Source organism: Aulostomus chinensis, chromosome 20 (genome assembly GCF_037954235.1).
Source record: "Aulostomus chinensis isolate RoL2024-O1b breed Wild chromosome 20, RoL_Achi_v1.0, whole genome shotgun sequence".
Classification (NCBI taxonomy): Eukaryota; Metazoa; Chordata; class Actinopteri; order Syngnathiformes; family Aulostomidae; genus Aulostomus; species Aulostomus chinensis.
This window is the reverse complement of record NC_141339.1, coordinates 5,837,928-5,850,538: the sequence shown is the minus strand read 5'-3', so window position 1 is coordinate 5,850,538 and position 12,611 is coordinate 5,837,928. Positions and strand designations below refer to the sequence as shown.

Sequence of the window (12,611 nt, the reverse complement as noted above, 5' to 3'; positions counted from 1 at the left end):
CAAATAAACATGAAACGTGCAAAAAACTGCCACCAGCTATCAGTTGCTCTGTCCTCTCCCCAGCAGCAGAAGCCACGCACAGTTCACGGGCCCCTTTACGCAGTGATCATCCCAACATGTGTTAAAGTTCCACAGTGCATTTCATTATGTCTTGAATTCTGGGAGCTTAGAATTCTGTGAATTCTGATGATCACAAAGTCCACACCATGTATAAGACGACGCAAACAGATCGCCGCAAACTTGCCAAAATGATCAATTTCGATTTGTTTGACTTTGGAGATGACTTTAAAACGTCTAACATGCATCTAGAGTATGACGAAGATCTCCCCAAGCCGGGTAATAGTAGGTAGGAGTGAAGCAAACTCATAAGCTTCTGAAAATACTCACTATAATAGCAGCTCTTCAAGTGGTGGATGGAGACTGGCAACCGCCCCCTTTGTGCTTGCCGAAGGAAAAGTGCTCCAAGGGCAATGACCGAACCGAGCCGGATTCTGCAAAACCTGATGAACGGTCATGCAGAAACAGGAGTCACGTCTTCCAGAAGAGGGATGTTTCCAAACCCTCTTGGTCCCTTGGCTGGTTCTCCCGATGGGACGAAACCCATTTGATACGAGGCTGTTTGCCTTCCCACGCAGCGTCAGCAATCAAACAGCGCTCCCCGAGAAAGGTTGGACTCTCTTTTTTTGCCCAGGGTGACAACCACTCTTGTGGTGTCCTCCCCACGGAGTCAGCGCATTGACTCCTTGCCAATACGTATCACAGGGCAGGGTAATGGGAAAGTTGGCCTCTTTGCAGTTACCACGAAGAGGTGTGTTCTGCTCTGTCTTTCCCCACCTTCCACCTTCACACCCATCTCTCCTGTCACCTGCCTTTGCCCATTTCTCCTCCCTTTGAGTGATTTCATGGGACTTGGCACTGACTCGCGGTCATCCCTACTAGGGTGGCGCAAAAGCATCCGCCACTTATAGGTGAATGTCGATAAAGGCTTTTTCCTCACGTATAACTGCAATCTTGGGAGGACAGGCTGAGACTCTGAAACATAGAAGTTAGCAAAATGAGACCCCACAAAACTGATATGCACTTCACTCTCAAGGCCAATTGTAAACTTTGCAGAGAAACGTGAAACACCGCCCTCAAGCTTTTCATGGTGTTTTTTTTTGCCTTGCTACTTGGCGAGCATCCCTTTGTTTACCCCCACTTCAATATCTCCTTGACATTTGCTCGCCGTTTTCTTCAGACAGTGAAAGTCGGCAAGTTTGACCAATATTTTTGTGCAAACGTGACAGAGGGAAGGTGTTTCCACCCGGTTTCGAACCGGGGACCTTTTGCGTGTTAGGCAAATGTGATTACCACTACATTATGGAAACTGCAAAGACCAGGAAAATGTCCACATCGCTGGGTCGCTAGGCCTGTTTTTGCTCCCATTCTCCCGAAGCCGGCGTTTTACTTTTTTATTCAGGTGTGCCGCGGCGCCCTGGACATTGAGGTCCTCGTTAGTATAGTGGACAGTATCTCCGCCTGTCACGCGGAAGACCGGGGTTCGATTCCCCGACGGGGAGTAGGCAGTGGGCAGGCTGCTATTCGGTCAAGAGTAACACAAACCCAAGTCCAGTGCTGCTACTGACCACTTGTGCCTGACGCTTACAAATCCTTTCATTACTATCCTCTATCAAATGTGTCCTCGTCTTGTGCAGACTGTTAAGTGGATTCTGTGTTTTGTCCGCTCCACTTGGACAATTTGGATCTCTGTCCTTTTTCTGGCGCAAACAAGTAAAACACCGCTGTTTCTCCCCACGGAGTCAGCAGGACTAACGCCGCCAAAGCTAGCCAGCTTCACCTACAGCTAGCCCAGCCGGGGCAGGAGGCTGGCACCGTGGCAGCAGCTGGCCAGCTTCACCTACAGCAAGCCAAGCCGGGTCTAACGTCATGCGGGGTGTTTTGGACAACTAAATGGTGAGGATACTGTCTAATAACAGGCTGCCGTGCCAATCTTTAAATACCGTAATAATAATGGAAGATTTGTGTGATTTGTTGAGGGGATCCAATTTGGCGGCTGCAGGATTGGGTTTCTCCTTTTCACAGACGATGTGGTCCTGCTGGCTTTAGCAGGCCGTGACCTTCAGCTCTCGCTGGTTTGCAGCCGATTGGGAAGCATCCAGGATGAGAATCAGCACCTCCAAGTCCGAGCCCATGGTCCACACCTGGATAAGGGTAGGATGCCATCCCAGGTCCCATTTCAAGCTCACTACTGATGGATGTGTCTATCCCATTTGAACTGCAACAGTGAGAATCAGTCGGTTGTATCATCTACTTCTGCAGATTGGTCAATTGAAGTTTCTGGAATCTCACCAAAACATGAGATCATCCTATGAGCTAGCCTGGCACCTTCAGGTAGCAATAAACCAACCTTCAATTTGACAGAACCAACATGGTCTGACAGAGCAGCAGTTATCAATCCTAGAACTTAGGGCAGATTAAAAAAAAATATATATATATATATATATTTTCCACTCTACATATTTGCTGTCGCTTGGTTTTCAAGGCTTAAGTTGCTCACTGATGTCCTGGCTACCGGGAAATATAATGTATTGTTTAGTTTTTAGCATGCTCTATCACTTTACCTTTATCAGTGTATGATGATGCTCTTACACCAGAAACAAATATGTTCAAGTTGATTTATTATTCAATGCGTAGGCCATGGCTCCTAAAATTAGCAGTGAAGGGGAGTACTTATAGTCAGTAGTACCTATAACCCTCCCTAAACCCACGATCAGAGCTCAGAGATCAAAGTCAGTTATTACATTGTCAGTGCCCAAAGTTCCCAAGGGACGACACTCGTTCAAATAAACATGAAACGTGCAAAAAACTGCCACCAGCTATCAGTTGCTCTGTCCTCTCCCCAGCAGCAGAAGCCACGCACAGTTCACGGGCCCCTTTACGCAGTGATCATCCCAACATGTGTTAAAGTTCCACAGTGCATTTCATTATGTCTTGAATTCTGGGAGCTTAGAATTCTGATGATCACAAAGTCCACCCCATGTATAAGACGACGGAAACAGATCGCCGCAAACTTGCCAAAATGATCAATTTCGATTTGTTTGACTTTGGAGATGACTTTAAAACGTCTAACATGCATCTAGAGTATGACGAAGATCTCCCCAAGCCGGGTAATAGTAGGTAGGAGTGAAGCAAACTCATAAGCTTCTGAAAATACTCACTATAATAGCCACTCTTCAAGTGGTGGATGGAGACTGGCAACCGCCCCCTTTGTGCTTGCCGAAGGAAAAGTGCTCCAAGGGCAATGACCGAACCGAGCAGGATTCTGCAAAACCTGATGAACGGTCATGCAGAAACAGGAGTCACGTCTTCCAGAAGAGGGATGTTTCCAAACCCTCTTGGTCCCTTGGCTGGTTCTCCCGATGGGACGAAACCCATTTGATACGAGGCTGTTTGCCTTCCCACGCAGCGTCAGCAATCAAACAGCGCTCCCCGAGAAAGGTTGGACTCTCTTTTTTTGCCCAGGGTGACAACCACTCTTGTGGTGTCCTCCCCACGGAGTCAGCGCATTGACTCCTTGCCAATACGTATCACAGGGCAGGGTAATGGGAAAGTTGGCCTCTTTGCAGTTACCACGAAGAGGTGTGTTCTGCTCTGTCTTTCCCCACCTTCCACCTTCACACCCATCTCTCCTGTCACCTGCCTTTGCCCATTTCTCCTCCCTTTGAGTGATGTCATGGGACTTGGCACTGACTCGCGGTCATCCCTACTAGGGTGGCGCAAAAGCATCCGCCACTTATAGGTGAATGTCGATAAAGGCTTTTTCCTCACGTATAACTGCAATCTTGGGAGGACAGGCTGAGACTCTGAAACATAGAAGTTAGCAAAATGAGACCCCACAAAACTGATATGCACTTCACTCTCAAGGCCAATTGTAAACTTTGCAGAGAAACGTGAAACACCACCCTCAAGCTTTTCATGGTGTTTTTTTTTGCCTTGCTACTTGGCGAGCATCCCTTTGTTTACCCCCACTTCAATATCTCCTTGACATTTGCTCGCCGTTTTCTTCAGACAGTGAAAGTCGGCAAGTTTGACCAATAATTTTGTGCAAACATGACAGAGGGAAGGTGTTTCCACCCGGTTTCGAACCGGGGACCTTTTGCGTGTTAGGCAAACGTGATTACCACTACACTATGGAAACTGCAAAGACCAGGAAAATGTCCACATCGCTGGGTCGCTAGGCCTGTTTTTGCTCCCATTCTCCCGAAGCCGGCGTTTTACTTTTTTATTCAGGTGTGCCGCGGCGCCCTGGACATTGAGGTCCTCGTTAGTATAGTGGACAGTATCTCCGCCTGTCACGCGGAAGACCGGGGTTCGATTCCCCGACGGGGAGTAGGCAGTGGGCAGGCTGCTATTCGGTCAAGAGTAACACAAACCCAAGTCCAGTGCTGCTACTGACCACTTGCGCCTGACGCTTACAAATCCTTTCATTACTATCCTCTATCAAATGTGTCCTCGTCTTGTGCAGACTGTTAAGTGGATTCTGTGTTTTGTCCGCTCCACTTGGACAATTTGGATCTCTGTCCTTTTTCTGGCGCAAACAAGTAAAACACCGCTGTTTCTCCCCACGGAGTCAGCAGGACTAACGCCGCCAAAGCTAGCCAGCTTCACCTACAGCTAGCCCAGCCGGGGCAGGAGGCTGGCACCGTGGCAGCAGCTGGCCAGCTTCACCTACAGCAAGCCAAGCCGGGTCTAACGTCATGCGGGGTGTTTTGGACAACTAAATGGTGAGGATACTGTCTAATAACAGGCTGCCGTGCCAATCTTTAAATACCGAAATAATAATGGAAGATTTGTGTGATTTGTTGAGGGGATCCAATTTGGCGGCTGCAGGATTGGGTTTCTCCTTTTCACAGACGATGTGGTCCTGCTGGCTTTAGCAGGCCGTGACCTTCAGCTCTCGCTGGTTTGCAGCCGATTGGGAAGCATCCAGGATGAGAATCAGCACCTCCAAGTCCGAGCCCATGGTCCACACCTGGATAAGGGTAGGATGCCATCCCAGGTCCCATTTCAAGCTCACTACTGATGGATGTGTCTATCCCATTTGAACTGCAACAGTGAGAATCAGTCGGTTGTATCATCTACTTCTGCAGATTGGTCAATTGAAGTTTCTGGAATCTCACCAAAACATGAGATCATCCTATGAGCTAGCCTGGCACCTTCAGGTAGCAATAAACCAACCTTCAATTTGACAGAACCAACATGGTCTGACAGAGCAGCAGTTATCAATCCTAGAACTTAGGGCAGATTAAAAAAAAATATATATATATATATATTTTCCACTCTACATATTTGCTGTCGCTTGGTTTTCAAAGCTTAAGTTGCTCACTGATGTCCTGGCTACTGGGAAATATAATGTATTGTTTAGTTTTTAGCATGCTCTATCACTTTACCTTTATCAGTGTATGATGATGCTCTTACACCAGAAACAAATATGTTCAAGTTGATTTATTATTCAATGCGTAGGCCATGGCTCCTAAAATTAGCAGTGAAGGGGAGTACTTATAGTCAGTAGTACCTATAACCCTCCCTAAACCCACGATCAGAGCTCAGAGATCAAAGTCAGTTATTACATTGTCAGTGCCCAAAGTTCCCAAGGGACGACACTCGTTCAAATAAACATGAAACGTGCAAAAAACTGCCACCAGCTATCAGTTGGTCTGTCCTCTCCCCAGCAGCAGAAGCCACGCACAGTTCACGGGCCCCTTTACGCAGTGATCATCCCAACATGTGTTAAAGTTCCACAGTGCATTTCATTATGTCTTGAATTCTGGGAGCTTAGAATTCTGATGATCACAAAGTCCACACCATGTATAAGACGACGGAAACAGATCGCCGCAAACTTGCCAAAATGATCAATTTCGATTTGTTTAACTTTGGAGATGACTTTAAAACGTCTAACATGCATCTAGAGTATGACGAAGATCTCCCCAAGCCGGGTAATAGTAGGTAGGAGTGAAGCAAACTCATAAGCTTCTGAAAATACTCACTATAATAGCAGCTCTTCAAGTGGTGGATGGAGACTGGCAACCGCCCCCTTTGTGCTTGCCGAAGGAAAAGTGCTCCAAGGGCAATGACCGAACCGAGCAGGATTCTGCAAAACCTGATGAACGGTCATGCAGAAACAGGAGTCACGTCTTCCAGAAGAGGGATGTTTCCAAACCCTCTTGGTCCCTTGGCTGGTTCTCCCGATGGGACGAAACCCATTTGATACGAGGCTGTTTGCCTTCCCACGCAGCGTCAGCAATCAAACAGCGCTCCCCGAGAAAGGTTGGACTCTCTTTTTTTGCCCAGGGTGACAACCACTCTTGTGGTGTCCTCCCCACGGAGTCAGCGCATTGACTCCTTGCCAATACGTATCACAGGGCAGGGTAATGGGAAAGTTGGCCTCTTTGCAGTTACCACGAAGAGGTGTGTTCTGCTCTGTCTTTCCCCACCTTCCACCTTCACACCCATCTCTCCTGTCACCTGCCTTTGCCCATTTCTCCTCCCTTTGAGTGATTTCATGGGACTTGGCACTGACTCGCGGTCATCCCTACTAGGGTGGCGCAAAAGCATCCGCCACTTATAGGTGAATGTCGATAAAGGCTTTTTCCTCACGTATAACTGCAATCTTGGGAGGACAGGCTGAGACTCTGAAACATAGAAGTTAGCAAAATGAGACCCCACAAAACTGATATGCACTTCACTCTCAAGGCCAATTGTAAACTTTGCAGAGAAACGTGAAACACCGCCCTCAAGCTTTTCATGGTGTTTTTTTTTTGCCTTGCTACTTGGCGAGCATCCCTTTGTTTACCCCCACTTCAATATCTCCTTGACATTTGCTCGCCGTTTTCTTCAGACAGTGAAAGTCGGCAAGTTTGACCAATAATTTTGTGCAAACATGACAGAGGGAAGGTGTTTCCACCCGGTTTCGAACCGGGGACCTTTTGCGTGTTAGGCAAACGTGATTACCACTACACTATGGAAACTGCAAAGACCAGGAAAATGTCCACATCGCTGGGTCGCTAGGCCTGTTTTTGCTCCCATTCTCCCGAAGCCGGCGTTTTACTTTTTTATTCAGGTGTGCCGCGGCGCCCTGGACATTGAGGTCCTCGTTAGTATAGTGGACAGTATCTCCGCCTGTCACGCGGAAGACCGGGGTTCGATTCCCCGACGGGGAGTAGGCAGTGGGCAGGCTGCTATTCGGTCAAGAGTAACACAAACCCAAGTCCAGTGCTGCTACTGACCACTTGTGCCTGACGCTTACAAATCCTTTCATTACTATCCTCTATCAAATGTGTCCTCGTCTTGTGCAGACTGTTAAGTGGATTCTGTGTTTTGTCCGCTCCACTTGGACAATTTGGATCTCTGTCCTTTTTCTGGCGCAAACAAGTAAAACACCGCTGTTTCTCCCCACGGAGTCAGCAGGACTAACGCCGCCAAAGCTAGCCAGCTTCACCTACAGCTAGCCCAGCCGGGGCAGGAGGCTGGCACCGTGGCAGCAGCTGGCCAGCTTCACCTACAGCAAGCCAAGCCGGGTCTAACGTCATGCGGGGTGTTTTGGACAACTAAATGGTGAGGATACTGTCTAATAACAGGCTGCCGTGCCAATCTTTAAATACCGAAATAATAATGGAAGATTTGTGTGATTTGTTGAGGGGATCCAATTTGGCGGCTGCAGGATTGGGTTTCTCCTTTTCACAGACGATGTGGTCCTGCTGGCTTTAGCAGGCCGTGACCTTCAGCTCTCGCTGGTTTGCAGCCGATTGGGAAGCATCCAGGATGAGAATCAGCACCTCCAAGTCCGAGCCCATGGTCCACACCTGGATAAGGGTAGGATGCCATCCCAGGTCCCATTTCAAGCTCACTACTGATGGATGTGTCTATCCCATTTGAACTGCAACAGTGAGAATCAGTCGGTTGTATCATCTACTTCTGCAGATTGGTCAATTGAAGTTTCTGGAATCTCACCAAAACATGAGATCATCCTATGAGCTAGCCTGGCACCTTCAGGTAGCAATAAACCAACCTTCAATTTGACAGAACCAACATGGTCTGACAGAGCAGCAGTTATCAATCCTAGAACTTAGGGCAGATTAAAAAAAAATATATATATATATATATATTTTCCACTCTACATATTTGCTGTCGCTTGGTTTTCAAAGCTTAAGTTGCTCACTGATGTCCTGGCTACTGGGAAATATAATGTATTGTTTAGTTTTTAGCATGCTCTATCACTTTACCTTTATCAGTGTATGATGATGCTCTTACACCAGAAACAAATATGTTCAAGTTGATTTATTATTCAATGCGTAGGCCATGGCTCCTAAAATTAGCAGTGAAGGGGAGTACTTATAGTCAGTAGTACCTATAACCCTCCCTAAACCCACGATCAGAGCTCAGAGATCAAAGTCAGTTATTACATTGTCAGTGCCCAAAGTTCCCAAGGGACGACACTCGTTCAAATAAACATGAAACGTGCAAAAAACTGCCACCAGCTATCAGTTGCTCTGTCCTCTCCCCAGCAGCAGAAGCCACGCACAGTTCACGGGCCCCTTTACGCAGTGATCATCCCAACATGTGTTAAAGTTCCACAGTGCATTTCATTATGTCTTGAATTCTGGGAGCTTAGAATTCTGATGATCACAAAGTCCACACCATGTATAAGACGACGGAAACAGATCGCCGCAAACTTGCCAAAATGATCAATTTCGATTTGTTTAACTTTGGAGATGACTTTAAAACGTCTAACATGCATCTAGAGTATGACGAAGATCTCCCCAAGCCGGGTAATAGTAGGTAGGAGTGAAGCAAACTCATAAGCTTCTGAAAATACTCACTATAATAGCAGCTCTTCAAGTGGTGGATGGAGACTGGCAACCGCCCCCTTTGTGCTTGCCGAAGGAAAAGTGCTCCGAGGGCAATGACCGAACCGAGCAGGATTCTGCAAAACCTGATGAACGGTCATGCAGAAACAGGAGTCACGTCTTCCAGAAGAGGGATGTTTCCAAACCCTCTTGGTCCCTTGGCTGGTTCTCCCGATGGGACGAAACCCATTTGATACGAGGCTGTTTGCCTTCCCACGCAGCGTCAGCAATCAAACAGCGCTCCCCGAGAAAGGTTGGACTCTCTTTTTTTGCCCAGGGTGACAACCACTCTTGTGGTGTCCTCCCCACGGAGTCAGCGCATTGACTCCTTGCCAATACGTATCACAGGGCAGGGTAATGGGAAAGTTGGCCTCTTTGCAGTTACCACGAAGAGGTGTGTTCTGCTCTGTCTTTCCCCACCTTCCACCTTCACACCCATCTCTCCGGTCACCTGCCTTTGCCCATTTCTCCTCCCTTTGAGTGATTTCATGGGACTTGGCACTGACTCGCGGTCATCCCTACTAGGGTGGCGCAAAAGCATCCGCCACTTATAGGTGAATGTCGATAAAGGCTTTTTCCTCACGTATAACTGCAATCTTGGGAGGACAGGCTGAGACTCTGAAACATAGAAGTTAGCAAAATGAGACCCCACAAAACTGATATGCACTTCACTCTCAAGGCCAATTGTAAACTTTGCAGAGAAACGTGAAACACCGCCCTCAAGCTTTTCATGGTGTTTTTTTTTTGCCTTGCTACTTGGCGAGCATCCCTTTGTTTACCCCCACTTCAATATCTCCTTGACATTTGCTCGCCGTTTTCTTCAGACAGTGAAAGTCGGCAAGTTTGACCAATAATTTTGTGCAAACATGACAGAGGGAAGGTGTTTCCACCCGGTTTCGAACCGGGGACCTTTTGCGTGTTAGGCAAACGTGATTACCACTACACTATGGAAACTGCAAAGACCAGGAAAATGTCCACATCGCTGGGTCGCTAGGGCTGTTTTTTCTCCCATTCTCCCGAAGCCGGCGTTTTACTTTTTTATTCAGCTGTGCCGCGGCGCCCTGGACATTGAGGTCCTCGTTAGTATAGTGGACAGTATCTCCGCCTGTCACGCGGAAGACCGGGGTTCGATTCCCCGATGGGGAGTAGGCAGTGGGCAGGCTGCTATTCGGTCAAGAGTAACACAAACCCAAGTCCAGTGCTGCTACTGACCACTTGTGCCTGACGCTTACAAATCCTTTCATTACTATCCTCTATCAAATGTGTCCTCGTCTTGTGCAGACTGTTAAGTGGATTCTGTGTTTTGTCCGCTCCACTTGGACAATTTGGATCTCTGTCCTTTTTCTGGCGCAAACAAGTAAAACACCGCTGTTTCTCCCCACGGAGTCAGCAGGACTAACGCCGCCAAAGCTAGCCAGCTTCACCTACAGCTAGCCCAGCCGGGGCAGGAGGCTGGCACCGTGGCAGCAGCTGGCCAGCTTCACCTACAGCAAGCCAAGCCGGGTCTAACGTCATGCGGGGTGTTTTGGACAACTAAATGGTGAGGATACTGTCTAATAACAGGCTGCCGTGCCAATCTTTAAATACCGTAATAATAATGGAAGATTTGTGTGATTTGTTGAGGGGATCCAATTTGGCGGCTGCAGGATTGGGTTTCTCCTTTTCACAGACGATGTGGTCCTGCTGGCTTTAGCAGGCCGTGACCTTCAGCTCTCGCTGGTTTGCAGCCGATTGGGAAGCATCCAGGATGAGAATCAGCACCTCCAAGTCCGAGCCCATGGTCCACACCTGGATAAGGGTAGGATGCCATCCCAGGTCCCATTTCAAGCTCACTACTGATGGATGTGTCTATCCCATTTGAACTGCAACAGTGAGAATCAGTCGGTTGTATCATCTACTTCTGCAGATTGGTCAATTGAAGTTTCTGGAATCTCACCAAAACATGAGATCATCCTATGAGCTAGCCTGGCACCTTCAGGTAGCAATAAACCAACCTTCAATTTGACAGAACCAACATGGTCTGACAGAGCAGCAGTTATCAATCCTAGAACTTAGGGCAGATTAAAAAAAATATATATATATATATATTTTCCACTCTACATATTTGCTGTCGCTTGGTTTTCAAGGCTTAAGTTGCTCACTGATGTCCTGGCTACTGGGAAATATAATGTATTGTTTAGTTTTTAGCATGCTCTATCACTTTACCTTTATCAGTGTATGATGATGCTCTTACACCAGAAACAAATATGTTCAAGTTGATTTATTATTCAATGCGTAGGCCATGGCTCCTAAAATTAGCAGTGAAGGGGAGTACTTATAGTCAGTAGTACCTATAACCCTCCCTAAACCCACGATCAGAGCTCAGAGATCAAAGTCAGTTATTACATTGTCAGTGCCCAAAGTTCCCAAGGGACGACACTCGTTCAAATAAACATGAAACGTGCAAAAAACTGCCACCAGCTATCAGTTGCTCTGTCCTCTCCCCAGCAGCAGAAGCCACGCACAGTTCACGGGCCCCTTTACGCAGTGATCATCCCAACATGTGTTAAAGTTCCACAGTGCATTTCATTATGTCTTGAATTCTGGGAGCTTAGAATTCTGATGATCACAAAGTCCACACCATGTATAAGACGACGGAAACAGATCGCCGCAAACTTGCCAAAATGATCAATTTCGATTTGTTTGACTTTGGAGATGACTTTAAAACGTCTAACATGCATCTAGAGTATGACGAAGATCTCCCCAAGCCGGGTAATAGTAGGTAGGAGTGAAGCAAACTCATAAGCTTCTGAAAATACTCACTATAATAGCAGCTCTTCAAGTGGTGGATGGAGACTGGCAACCGCCCCCTTTGTGCTTGCCGAAGGAAAAGTGCTCCAAGGGCAATGACCGAACCGAGCAGGATTCTGCAAAACCTGATGAACGGTCATGCAGAAACAGGAGTCACGTCTTCCAGAAGAGGGATGTTTCCAAACCCTCTTGGTCCCTTGGCTGGTTCTCCCGATGGGACGAAACCCATTTGATACGAGGCTGTTTGCCTTCCCACGCAGCGTCAGCAATCAAACAGCGCTCCCCGAGAAAGGTTGGACTCTCTTTTTTTGCCCAGGGTGACAACCACTCTTGTGGTGTCCTCCCCACGGAGTCAGCGCATTGACTCCTTGCCAATACGTATCACAGGGCAGGGTAATGGGAAAGTTGGCCTCTTTGCAGTTACCACGAAGAGGTGTGTTCTGCTCTGTCTTTCCCCACCTTCCACCTTCACACCCATCTCTCCTGTCACCTGCCTTTGCCCATTTCTCCTCCCTTTGAGTGATGTCATGGGACTTGGCACTGACTCGCGGTCATCCCTACTAGGGTGGCGCAAAAGCATCCGCCACTTATAGGTGAATGTCGATAAAGGCTTTTTCCTCACGTATAACTGCAATCTTGGGAGGACAGGCTGAGACTCTGAAACATAGAAGTTAGCAAAATGAGACCCCACAAAACTGATATGCACTTCACTCTCAAGGCCAATTGTAAACTTTGCAGAGAAACGTGAAACACCGCCCTCAAGCTTTTCATGGTGTTTTTTTTTGCCTTGCTACTTGGCGAGCATCCCTTTGTTTACCCCCACTTCAATATCTCCTTGACATTTGCTCGCCGTTTTCTTCAGACAGTGAAAGTCAGCAAGTTTGACCAATAATTTTGTGCAAACATGACAGAGGG

General features: G+C 47.5%; 8 non-coding genes across 8 annotated transcripts; 4 read left to right on the top strand and 4 right to left on the bottom strand.

Moving 5' to 3' along the window:
* Positions 1–1,294: 1,294 nt before the first annotated feature.
* Positions 1,295–1,367, bottom strand: trnav-aac (transfer RNA valine (anticodon AAC)). Its single transcript has one exon. It is a non-coding gene; the product is annotated as a tRNA-Val (tRNA).
* A 120-nt stretch (positions 1,368–1,487) lies between these two features.
* Positions 1,488–1,559, top strand: trnad-guc (transfer RNA aspartic acid (anticodon GUC)). The gene has a single exon. It is a non-coding gene; the product is annotated as a tRNA-Asp (tRNA).
* Positions 1,560–4,125: 2,566 nt separating this feature from the next.
* On the bottom strand, positions 4,126–4,198 carry trnav-aac (transfer RNA valine (anticodon AAC)). Its single transcript has one exon. It is a non-coding gene; the product is annotated as a tRNA-Val (tRNA).
* Positions 4,199–4,318: 120 nt separating this feature from the next.
* On the top strand, positions 4,319–4,390 carry trnad-guc (transfer RNA aspartic acid (anticodon GUC)). The gene has a single exon. It is a non-coding gene; the product is annotated as a tRNA-Asp (tRNA).
* A 2,565-nt stretch (positions 4,391–6,955) lies between these two features.
* Positions 6,956–7,028, bottom strand: trnav-aac (transfer RNA valine (anticodon AAC)). The gene has a single exon. It is a non-coding gene; the product is annotated as a tRNA-Val (tRNA).
* A 120-nt stretch (positions 7,029–7,148) lies between these two features.
* On the top strand, positions 7,149–7,220 carry trnad-guc (transfer RNA aspartic acid (anticodon GUC)). Its single transcript has one exon. It is a non-coding gene; the product is annotated as a tRNA-Asp (tRNA).
* Positions 7,221–9,787: 2,567 nt separating this feature from the next.
* On the bottom strand, positions 9,788–9,860 carry trnav-aac (transfer RNA valine (anticodon AAC)). The gene has a single exon. It is a non-coding gene; the product is annotated as a tRNA-Val (tRNA).
* A 120-nt stretch (positions 9,861–9,980) lies between these two features.
* On the top strand, positions 9,981–10,052 carry trnad-guc (transfer RNA aspartic acid (anticodon GUC)). The gene has a single exon. It is a non-coding gene; the product is annotated as a tRNA-Asp (tRNA).
* Positions 10,053–12,611: the final 2,559 nt, after the last annotated feature.